The sequence below is a fragment of the Trichomonas vaginalis genome, chromosome I, assembly GCF_026262505.1.
Source record: "Trichomonas vaginalis G3 chromosome I, whole genome shotgun sequence".
NCBI lineage: Eukaryota > Parabasalia > Trichomonadida > Trichomonadidae > Trichomonas > Trichomonas vaginalis.
In genome coordinates, this window is record NC_067203.1 from 21,045,513 (window position 1) to 21,056,859 (window position 11,347).

The 11,347-nt window shown below is 33.4% G+C and overlaps 2 annotated features.

Moving 5' to 3' along the window:
- Positions 1 to 723: part of a mobile genetic element that runs on past the window's edge.
- A 437-nt stretch (positions 724 to 1,160) lies between these two features.
- Positions 1,161 to 2,020: a mobile genetic element.
- Positions 2,021 to 11,347: the final 9,327 nt, after the last annotated feature.

An 11,347-nucleotide genomic window follows, 5' to 3' on the forward strand; every position in this document is an offset into this window, starting at 1 on the left:
GTCAAAAGAGACAAACAAGAAAGAATGCGGGCTTCAAACTTCAGAAAGGTGACAAAGTAAAAATAGAAATACCTAAACGCGACCCATATGAAAATACTATTGACTATGACAACAATGGAACCCGACAGGTACTCACATTCGTGTTCGTAAAAATAGAAGAAAGTATACAAGAGAATATTATGAGGTTTTAGGCAAACATGGCAAAATGTACACACTGCAAGCAGAAGATAAAACTACTATTGTCAGACCTCGTTTCAAACTTGTCAAAGTTCAAGGTGGTATACTTTCAAAGACAGTTCCTAACAAATATAAGACAACTCCTGATGAATATGCTAAAGAAGTTGAAAATGACGACTAAGCAATTCTATACCATGCGTAAACTGTCATGTAAGGTGGCATGTATTCTTTACTTTGTCCCGTTGTTTGCGTATATCCTGAAACGAAATGTGTATGGTTTCCTTCTCCCTGCGTGTCATCCCAGTAACAATTTATAGCAAACTTAACGTCGTCTTTAACATCATATCCTTTACCTTTTGTCATTCCTGACCAATCCCAATATCTATGCTTATGCCAACCTGCTTGAGATGTACTTAAATCTATGTAATGACTGTGTGCAGGTAAATTTTCACCTGAAATCGTTTTACTTCCACCTGTTTCCTTTGAAGAGTTTGCACAATACAAAAACCTGTCGACTATTTGTTCCCATGCACCAACACCAAACCAAAATTACTTGAGGACCTCTTGCATCCATAGATGTATAAATAGAACCTACTGGGTTCATTAAATCAAACATATGAGATATTATAGGATTGTCTCTTTTGAACTTAAAATATAGTGCAACTATTTCAGGTTTCTTCTGGTTTGTGTCAGAATATTTTTTATAATATAATCTTATGTTTTCAGGGTAGGTACAGTCTTGACTATAATATTTAATTTCTGTCATCTGTATAATAATATACTATTCTCGTTTTTTCTATTGCATTATATCTTTTATATATATAATAATCTAAATATAATGTTAGCTTTTGTTCATCTACATGTGGTGTTCTGTCGTCATCTCCATAGTCATAATAATGTGGTGCCGGAGCTGGGTCAGGTAATATCATATCTGCCATTTCATAAACTCTTAAATATTTCTTTTGTTCGTCTCCATATAAGTTAGTTAGTATCTCTAAGTTGTGTACTGAGGCACTGCGCGCCTCCGTACACCACTTAGCGGTTTTGACACTTTACGAAACCAGTAACGTATATTTTACAACACAACCATAACACCAACTTAACCTTAAATATTTACAAAACCATCTGACACATAAACGACTTCACTAACGACTTCACTAACGAAATTCCCTACCGTCCTCACTAAATAAAAAATAACCTTTATTTCTATTTTTTTAAATTTTTTATTCATTACAAAGACATATCCGACTACATTTACTATGACTCTTTCCCAGAACGTTTCCGTGAACTATTCAAAACTCAAGTAAAACTGAGAAACATGCATTTTAACAAAGACAGACCATTGACGATGAAAGAAAAACCCTGAATATATTACAATCCCTTATGACGCAAAGTTCATGCATACATTCCTTATGGTCGCAGAGGAACGAAACTATTTCAACAAAGAACAAAAATTATTTCTGGAGCGATGAAGAAAATTGCCTTATCTACATAAATGCATACTTAAATAAAGCTACATATTGTACAAAGAAGGTTGGACTGGATTTGAGCTCTACATATACGACGACGATGGAAACAGACGTTGTGTATACCCATACGATAATATGTACCATTGTTTTCATCAAGCATTAAACGAAATACATAGTCAGTAAGGGTCTCATTCCTGCTGAGTAGAAATGTTATATTTTTGTTCCCACATTTATTTAAAAATTAATGATATCACCACCCTCACACGTATGAAAACATAGCGCAAAATAAATTTAGGGTAGAAGGGTAGATCTAACCTCATTTCTACCCTCATTTCTAACCTTGTTGAATTCATTGCTTTATAACTCCTTCCTTTCTCCAACTCTTCTAACTTCTTCTTAAGTTCAGCAATGTTGTCCTCATGAAGTTTAATCTTCCTTAATATACCTTCTCTATCTAATGTTGCTTTATCTTTCTAAACTGAACTCTACCATCCTTCATAGTATGAATGTAAAAACCTTCTGGAATAGTTCTGATTTAATGTATTCTACCAAAAAACTTTTGTTTCATTGCTTCAGTGACTTTAGTCGTCATTTCAATCAAAGGTGAGCTAGCACAGCGATAATGAATTTCATGACTTTTTAGTATTTCATGCATCTTAAACAGATAGCCTTACAAGTACTTCCAGTGTCCCTAGCTGTCCCTCCTTTTTATATAACTCCATGACATTTATAATCTCGCGAAAACTTAACAGGTAGCATAACAGATTAAAATCAGATGAGGTTTTGAACCAAAATTTCTAAGCAACGTTGTCAAGGATTTTGAGGAAACTAGGGAACAGAGTGTGGCAAAGTCCAAGATTTAATTTATCTTCATCTGTTTCATCAGCTATCTCATCTAATATGCCAATATTTTATTCATAACTCGTGCAAACTCACTAACTTTCATTATGTTCATCTGCATGCTTCATCTGATAGAAAGTATGACTTTCATTAACTCTGTGAGATAATGAAAACTACTAGGGACAGAGACCATGGCAAAGTTTATGACTTTTCATTATTTCCAGAACTTAATGAAACTACTAGGGACAAGAAGACCATGGCAAAGTTCATGATTTAATTTATTCTCTCACTAACAACAAACACAAAACTCCAACACTAACATCAAGTACTACTTCAGCACAAATGACAAACACTAACAACAAACACAAACTCCAACACTAACATCAAGTACTAACTTCAGCACAAATGACAAACACTAACAACAAACACAAACTCCAACACTAACGACAAAAATAAATGTCCTCACTTCTTAACAAAGTAATATGTGCTTCTTACACCACCATAGCTCAAACGTTTCTTTTCAAACATCGATTGAAACTTATTTTGAGCCATTGGCTTTAGTCTCTTTTTCTTCAAATACGCCAAGAAATCTTCTTCACATCTTTTCACCTCATAGCCTTCTTTAAACTCCTCCTTGTTAAGTTCTATGAAATCCTTTATCTCATTCTTTGTTGCAATGGCTTCTTCACAAACGACATCGTGAACTATTTCAACACTGTTCTCATGTATGACCTCCTTATTGCATGAACTATTTCATTATTGTTCTCATGTATGACCTCCTCACTGTCTTTCATAAGCGTTTCAAAGTCTCCTTTACTCATTACTTCAATCTCATGCTGTTCACAGTAGTACTTAAACTCACTGTATATGTCTTTGTTGTATGTTATATTGCTTCCCATGTACTCCATGAATTTTTCAACACTAACGCCAACAAGTAGGACAAACATTCATGACTAACATTACAGCATAACGTAAATGTTTTGTCATGATTTCATCGTAATGAACGTAAATGTTTTGTCAAACATGAGCGTATATGTTTTGTCATGATGCAAAAATAATGAGTTCATTTACTCACAATATTTTTGTACAAAATGTAAAGTATGGCGGTTTGAAACCGTCGGGAACCTTCACTTTTTTGACGAAGTGCAAATCTTCACTTCGTGTCAAAACTTCTTCGTACATGTTTTGTCAAAACTTCATCGTAAATGTTTTGTCATGATTTAATCGTAATGAACGTAAATGTTTTGTCAAACATGAGCGTATATGTTTTGTCATGATGCAAAAATAATGAGTTCATTTACTCACAATATTTTTGTACAAAATGTAAAGTATGGCGGTTTGAAACCGTCGGGAACCTTCACTTTTTTGACGAAGTGCAAATCTTCACTTCGTGTCAAAACTTCTTCGTACATGTTTTGTCAAAACTTCATCGTAAATGTTTTGTCATGATTTAATCGTAATGAACGTAAATGTTTGTCAAACATGAGCGTATATGTTTTGTCATGATGCAAAAATAATGAGTTCATTATACCTCACAATATTTTTGTACAAAATGTAAAGTATGGCGGTTTGAAACCGTCGGGAACCTTCACTTTTTTTGACGAAGTGCAAATCTTCACTTCGTGTCAAAACTTCTTCGTACATGTTTTGTCAAAACTTCATCGTATATGTTTTGTCATGATTTAATCGTACATGTTTTGTCAAGACTTCTTCATCGTAATGAGCGTAAATGTTTTGTCATGATTTCATCGTAAATGTTTTGTCAAGACTTCTTCATCGTAATGAGTGTAAATGTTTTGTCATGATTTCTTCATCGTAATGAACGTAAATGTTTTGTCAAGACTTCTTCATCGTAATGAGCGTAAATCAGACAAAAATATATTTTAGGTGAAGAGGTGAGATCTCACCTCTTTTCTCACCTCTTTTCTCACCTCATTGAATTTTCATGACTTCTTCGTATATGTTTTGTCAAACATGAACGTAAATGTTTTGTCATGATTTCATCGTAAATGTTTTGTCATGATTTCATCGTAATGAGCGTAAATGATCCAAAAATAATGTTTATGTTAGAATGTTAGATCTCACCTCTTTTCTCACCTCATGAATTTTCATGATTTCTTCATCGTATATGTTTTGTCAAACATGAACGTAAATGTTTTGTCGAAACTTCTTCGTACATGTTTTGTCATGATTTCTTCGTTTATGATTTGTCAAGACTTCTTCGTCGTAATGAGTGTAAATGATTTGTCGAAACTTCTTCATCGTAATGAGTGTAAATGATCCAAAAATAATGTTTAGGTGAGATCTCACCTCTTTTCTCACCTTTTCTCACCTCATGAATTTTCATGATTTCTTCATCGTAATGAGCGTATATGCTTTGTCAAACATGAACGTAAATGTTTTTGTCATGATTTCTTCATCGTAATGAGCGTAAATGATCCAAAAATAATGTTTATGTTAGAATGTTAGATCTCACCTCTTTTCTCACCTCATGAATTTTCATGTTTCTTCATCGTAATGAGCGTATATGCTTTGTCAAACATGAACGTAAATGATTTGTCGAAACTTCTTCATCGTAATGAGCGTAAATGTTTTGTCAAGACTTCTTCATCGTAATGAGCGTAAATGTTTTGTCATGATTTCTTCATCGTAATGAGCGTATATGCTTTGTCAAACATGAACGTAAATGATTTGTCGAAACTTCTTCATCGTAATGAGCGTAATGTTTTGTCAAGACTTCTTCATCGTAATGAGCGTAAATGTTTTGTCATGATTTCTTCATCGTAATGAGCGTATATGCTTTGTCAAACATGAACGTAAATGTTTTGTCATGATTTCTTCATCGTAATGAGCGTAAATGATCCAAAAATAATGTTTATGTTAGAATGTTAGATCTCACCTCTTTTCTCACCTCATGAATTTTCATGATTTCTTCATCGTAATGAGCGTATATGCTTTGTCAAACATGAACGTAAATGATTTGTCGAAACTTCTTCATCGTAATGAGCGTAAATGTTTTGTCAAGACTTCTTCATCGTAATGAGCGTAAATGTTTTGTCATGATTTCTTCATCGTAATGAGCGTATATGCTTTGTCAAACATGAACGTAAATGTTTTGTCATGATTTCTTCATCGTAATGAGTGTAAATGTTTTGTCGAAACTTCTTCATCGTAATGAGCGTATATGCTTTGTCAAACATGAGTGTACATGTTTTGTCATGATTTCATCGTACATGTTTTGTCAAAACTTCATCGTAAATGTTTTGTCATGATTTCATCGTAATGAACGTAAATGTTTTGTCAAACATGAGCGTATATGTTTTGTCATGATGCAAAAATAATGAGTTCATTTACTCACAATATTTTTGTACAAAATGTAAAGTATGGCGGTTTGAAACCGTCGGGAACCTTCACTTTTTTGACGAAGTGCAAATCTTCACTTCGTGTCAAAACTTCTTCGTACATGTTTTGTCAAAACTTCATCGTAAATGTTTTGTCATGATTTAATCGTAATGAACGTAAATGTTTTGTCAAACATGAGCGTATATGTTTTGTCATGATGCAAAAATAATGAGTTCATTTACTCACAATATTTTTGTACAAAATGTAAAGTATGGCGGTTTGAAACCGTCGGGAACCTTCACTTTTTTGACGAAGTGCAAATCTTCACTTCGTGTCAGAACTTCTTCGTACATGTTTTGTCAAAACTTCATCGTAAATGTTTTGTCATGATTTAATCGTAATGAACGTAAATGTTTTGTCAAACATGAGCGTATATGTTTTGTCATGATGCAAAAATAATGAGTTCATTTACTCACAATATTTTTGTACAAAATGTAAAGTATGGCGGTTTGAAACCGTCGGGAACCTTCACTTTTTTGACGAAGTGCAAATCTTCACTTCGTGTCAAAACTTCTTCGTACATGTTTTGTCAAAACTTCATCGTAAATGTTTTGTCATGATTTAATCGTACATGTTTTGTCAAGACTTCTTCATCGTAATGAGCGTAAATGTTTTGTCATGATTTCATCGTAAATGTTTTGTCAAGACTTCTTCATCGTAATGAGTGTAAATGTTTTGTCGAAACTTCTTCATCGTAATGAGCGTAAATGTTTTGTCATGATTTCTTCATCGTAATGAACGTAAATGTTTTGTCAAGACTTCTTCATCGTAATGAGCGTAAATCAGACAAAAATATATTTTAGGTGAAGAGGTGAGATCTCACCTCTTTTCTCACCTCTTTCTCACCTCATTGAATTTTCATGACTCTTCGTATATGTTTTGTCAAAACATGAACGTAAATGTTTTGTCATGATTTCATCGTAAATGTTTGTCATGATTTCATCGTAATGAGCGTAAATGATCCAAAAAATAATGTTTATGTTAGAATGTTAGATCTCACCTCTTTTCTCACCTCATGAATTTTCATGATTTCTTCATCGTATATGTTTTGTCAAACATGAACGTAATGTTTTGTCGAAACTTCTTCGTACATGTTTTGTCCATGATTTCTTCGTTTATGATTTGTCAAGACTTCTTCGTCGTAATGAGTGTAAATGATTTGTCGAAACTTCTTCATCGTAATGAGTGTAAATGATCCAAAAATAATGTTTAGGTGAGATCTCACCTCTTTTCTCACCTCTTTTCTCACCTCATGAATTTTCATGATTTCTTCATCGTAATGAGCGTATATGCTTTGTCAAACATGAACGTAAATGTTTTGTCATGATTTCTTCATCGTAATGAGCGTAAATGATCCAAAAATAATGTTTATGTTAGAATGTTAGATCTCACCTCTTTTCTCACCTCATGAATTTTCATGATTTCTTCATCGTAATGAGCGTATATGCTTTGTCAAACATGAACGTAAATGATTTGTCGAAACTTCTTCATCGTAATGAGCGTAAATGTTTTGTCAAGACTTCTTCATCGTAATGAGCGTAAATGTTTTGTCATGATTTCTTCATCGTAATGAGCGTATATGCTTTGTCAAACATGAACGTAAATGATTTGTCGAAACTTCTTCATCGTAATGAGCGTAAATGTTTTGTCGAAACTTCTTCATCGTAATGAGCGTATATGCTTTGTCAAACATGAGTGTACATGTTTTTGTCATGATTTCATCGTACATGTTTTGTCAAAACTTCATCGTAAATGTTTTGTCATGATTTCATCGTAATGAACGTAAATGTTTTGTCAAACATGAGCGTATATGTTTTGTCATGATGCAAAAATAATGAGTTCATTTACTCACAATATTTTTGTACAAAATGTAAAGTATGGCGGTTTGAAACCGTCGGGAACCTTCACTTTTTTGACGAAGTGCAAATCTTCACTTCGTGTCAAAACTTCTTCGTATATGCTTTGTCAAACATAAACGTATATGTTTTGTCATGATTTAATCGTACATGTTTTGTCAAGACTTCTTCATCGTAATGAGCGTACATGTTTTGTCGAAACTTCTTCATCGTAATGAGCGTATATGCTTTGTCAAACATGAGCGTAAATGTTTTGTCAAGACTTCTTCATCGTAATGAGTGTAAATGTTTTGTCGAAACTTCTTCATCGTAATGAGCGTATATGCTTTGTCAAAACATGAGCGTAATGTTTTGTCAAGACTTCTTCATCGTAATGAGGTACATGTTTTGTCGAAACTTCTTCATCGTAATGAGCGTATATGCTTTGTCAAACATGAGCGTAAATGTTTTGTCAAGACTTCTTCATCGTAATGAGTGTAAATGTTTTGTCGAAACTTCTTCATCGTAATGAGCGTATATGCTTTGTCAAACATGAGCGTAAATGTTTTGTCAAGACTTCTTCATCGTAATGAGTGTAAATGTTTTGTCGAAACTTCTTCATCGTAATGAGCGTATATGCTTTGTCAAACATGAGCGTAAATGTTTTGTCAAGACTTCTTCATCGTAATGAGCGTACATGTTTTGTCGAAACTTCTTCATCGTAATGAGCGTATATGCTTTGTCAAACATGAGTGTACATGTTTTGTCATGATTTCATCGTACATGTTTTGTCAAAACTTCATCGTAAATGTTTTGTCATGATTTAATCGTAATGAACGTAAATGTTTTGTCAAACATGAGCGTATATGTTTTGTCATGATGCAAAAATAATGAGTTCATTTACTCACAATATTTTTGTACAAAATGTAAAGTATGGCGGTTTGAAACCGTCGGGAACCTTCACTTTTTTGACGAAGTGCAAATCTTCACTTCGTGTCAGAACTTCTTCGTACATGTTTTGTCAAAACTTCATCGTAAATGTTTTGTCATGATTTAATCGTACATGTTTTGTCGAAACTTCTTCATCGTAATGAGCGTAAATGTTTTGTCAAGACTTCTTCATCGTAATGAGCGTACATGTTTTGTCGAAACTTCTTCATCGTAATGAGCGTATATGCTTTGTCAAACATGAGCGTAAATGTTTTGTCATGATTTCTTCATCGTAATGAGTGTAAATGTTTTGTCGAAACTTCTTCATCGTAATGAGCGTATATGCTTTGTCAAACATGAGCGTAAATGTTTTGTCAAGACTTCTTCATCGTAATGAGCGTACATGTTTTGTCGAAACTTCTTCATCGTAATGAGCGTATATGCTTTGTCAAACATGAGCGTAAATGTTTTGTCAAGACTTCTTCATCGTAATGAGCGTACATGTTTTGTCGAAACTTCTTCATCGTAATGAGCGTATATGCTTTGTCAAACATGAGCGTAAATGTTTTGTCAAGACTTCTTCATCGTAATGAGTGTAAATGTTTTGTCGAAACTTCTTCATCGTAATGAGCGTATATGCTTTGTCAAACATGAGCGTAAATGTTTTGTCATGATTTCTTCATCGTAGTGAGTGTAAATGTTTTGTCGAAACTTCTTCATCGTAATGAGCGTATATGCTTTGTCAAACATGAGCGTAAATGTTTTGTCATGATTTCTTCATCGTAATGAGTGTAAATGTTTTGTCGAAACTTCTTCATCGTAATGAGCGTATATGCTTTGTCAAACATGAACGTAAATGATTTGTCGAAACTTCTTCATCGTAATGAGCGTACATGTTTTGTCGAAACTTCTTCATCGTAATGAGCGTATATGCTTTGTCAAACATGAGTGTACATGTTTTGTCATGATTTCATCGTACATGTTTTGTCAAAACTTCATCGTAAATGTTTTGTCATGATTTAATCGTAATGAACGTAAATGTTTTGTCAAAACTTCATCGTACATGTTTTGTCATGATTTCATCGTAATGAACGTAAATGTTTTGTGAAGAATATAACAACCGCCTGAATTCAGACGGTTGCTTTTTATACAAAATTCACACAGGAAAATTCTTGAGTTTTGGATGAAAGAATACGGTCGAGCCAAAAGTGGCTCAACCTCAAACAAACATTTATGAGCTTACTAAGGCATTTATGAATGAATTCAAAGGTATTTGCATACATCCTGACCTCGTTCATTTTGTTGCTGAATGGTGCTCTGTAAAGTATGCATTTTATGTCAAATATATTATGGACTCCATAGATAAGAAAGTTCATGAGAAGTTAGATGAAGAAGAACTCGAGATACAGTAGAGAATGCAAAACATTTTTGACGAAGTGAAGATCTTCACTTCGTCAAATGTGATGCAAAAACAAGCATTTTATGAGCTTACTAGGCATTTATGAATGAATTCAAAGGTATTTGCATACATCCTGACCTCGTTCATTTTGTTTGTTGAATTCAGCAAAAATAATGTTTACGTTAATGTTTTCACTGTTACCATGTTACCATGTGCTACCAGGTTAATTAACTTCTCTTAAAATTACTGACAACATGACATTTAGACAACAGTCCAGGAAATAAACTTCTTCGTAAATGTTTTGTCATGATTTCATCGTATATGTTTTGTCAAGGTTTCATCGTATATGCTTTGTCAAACATGAACGTATATGTTTTGTCATGATTTCATCGTAAATGTTTTGTCATGATTTCATCGTAAATGATTTGTCATGATTTCTTCGTTTATGTTTTGTCAAAATTCTTCGTACATGTTTTGTCATGACTTTTCATCGTAATGAGCGTAAATCAGACAAAAATATATTTTAGGTGAAGAGGTGAGATCTCACCTCTTTTCTCACCTCTTTTCTCACCTCTTTTCTCACCTCATGAATTTTCATGATTTCTTCATCGTAATGAGCGTATATGTTTTGTCAAAACTTCTTCGTATATGTTTTGTCGTGATTTCTTCGTATATGTTTTGTCAAAACTTCTTCGTATATGTTTTGTCATGATTTCTTCGTTTATGTTTTGTCATGACTTCATCGTATATGCTTTGTCATGACTTCATCGTAATGAGTGTAAATGATTTCATATAATTGCTTACCTCGGAAAACCGAGAGAAGAGATTCCATATGAAAATCGCAAGAATTTGGCTCCTGGTTTGAAATATTATTATGTTCATAGACTTCATCGTATATGCTTTGTCAAACATGAGCGTACATGTTTTGTCATGACTTCATCGTATATGTTTTGTCATGATTTCATCGTATATGCTTTGTCAAGACTTCTTCGTATATGTTTTGTCATGACTTCATCGTATATGTTTTGTCAAGACTTCTTCGTATATGTTTTGTCATGACTTCATCGTATATGTTTTGTCAAGACTTCTTCGTATATGTTTTGTCATGACTTCTTCGTATATGTTTTGTCAAACATGAACGTATATGTTTTGTCATGACTTCTTCGTATATGTTTTGTCATGACTTCTTCGTATATGTTTTGTCAAACATGAACGTATATGCTTTGTCATGATTTCATCGTATATGTTTTGTCATGATTTCATCGTATATGTTTTGTCATGATTTCATCGTAAAT